We start from the raw sequence: 1803 nt of genomic DNA, 5'->3' as shown, positions 1-1803 counted from the left end.
CAAGAGAAGAAGATCCTCGATGAGATGGGTCAATTCTGTGATTGGGGAAGTGGGAGTAGATGTGTCAGAGACAGTGATGTTGACACCGGTTAGAGCAGGGTTTTAGGGTTGTTGTACATAGGGGTCGCTATGAGTCAAAAGTGACTGGAAGGCACATAACAACAACATAACAACAACAATTGTAGTGTACTCATTCAAGGAACATTTAAATGTTACAATTTCATTTGTTCTGTTGTATTAGAAATTGTGAATGGCTAGTTTACAAAGACTTAGAAAGAACCAAGTTTGATTTACCACATAAATGAAGCAAAATAGGGTTCCCATAAAAATATTGTCTTAAAAATAACAAAATACATGCAAAAAAAATCACCTCTATACTTGTCTCATGTTATTTTAGTGAGCAAATTTAATAAATTGATGATTTTTTGCTTTTCTTTTACAGGCTTATATATAATTTAAAAATAATGTTAAACTTTCTCTTTCATTTTTTTTTTCTTTCAAAAGTGTTCTTATGGTATGAGTCACCTGAAAACTACATTAAAATAATCTTTGAAACCAGCAGATATTTTACATTAAAAGGGACAACAGACATACAATAATTATGTCAGGGTAGGACTAAAAAGTACTAAATACAGAAGTTCAGAATTTGTTCTGTTAGAGGGAGATGCTTGCATGAATTGTAGTGATATAATCCACATTGTATCCGCAGGTTTGACACTTTTAGAATGGCATGTCAAGTGGTCAATTAGTCCTCCTGATGAAGTTTCTGAGCCTGGAAGAACTCCCTCCTTTTGGTTGACAGCACTTTTAATCACAGTGTAGAAAACCTCCATAGCTGTGAGCTGTTATTATTTCAGCCAGTGGATTTCAATCAAGGTGGCACATTACAATCGCCCCAGGGGATTTGAAAGTGATTGCTTTTTTTTTTCCCCTTCCCATTTTAAATGTGTTACACTTTGTCTTTTTTAAACGGTTTCATTGAAGTACAAAATATATGGTAATGAAATTCAGCCACTTTTAAGTATATAGTTCAATACGATTTAATAAATTTATGATTTGTAGTCAATCAGCTGGGCGGCTTCCAAGAAATAGCAATTTGGTCAAATGGCCTCACCCAGATCAGTAACATCAGCATCTTTTTTGAAGGTCAAAGACTAACATGCTGTTTTTGTTATTGCAAAACATCCCAAAGGATTTTAATGTACAATAGAGTTGAAACTCATTGATTTGTACAAACGGCTGTAGAAAAGATAAAATTAAGGAAAAAGCAGATCTGACTCCTTACTAACAAAGAAATTAGACCAAGTTGTCACAGCAATAGCAGAACAGTAAGGAAGGCACTTGGAGGGAGCATCAAGAGATGGCAGTTTTCTGAACACCCTGTTGATTCCTATAGGTCACTCTGCTTAAAATGGTCTCTACAGCCTCCTATCCACTGCAGCTCACTCTTTGTGGGCTAAACGGATTCATAAACATTGCTAGAGAATTTTAATTGCTTCCTTATCTTTGTTTCCATAACTCTTGGAATAAGTGTCTGTTTTCTTTTTTTTTTTCTTTTTCTTTTCAAGGAGTCTTGGTAACTTTAATTTGCAACCCACTCAAGCAGAGTCTCAAAGTCACAGACATATACAGTAAGGACACCCTGTCCCCCAGCTTGTGCCATTCAGCTGCAGCTGGAACCCGGACCTTCCCTGATAAGTCTGAACAAGTGTTTCTTATTTATTATAAGCTCTGGGGGTTTAGTGGTAAGAATTGCAGTACAATTATGAAGGCACACAGTTCAATTCCTCCAGCTCCTCTGTG

This window comes from Elephantulus edwardii, unplaced genomic scaffold (assembly GCF_000299155.1).
Source record: "Elephantulus edwardii isolate Elephantulus edwardi_28Jun2011 unplaced genomic scaffold, EleEdw1.0 scaffold00137, whole genome shotgun sequence".
Taxonomy (NCBI): domain Eukaryota; kingdom Metazoa; phylum Chordata; class Mammalia; order Macroscelidea; family Macroscelididae; genus Elephantulus; species Elephantulus edwardii.
This window is presented reverse-complemented; position numbering follows the sequence as displayed.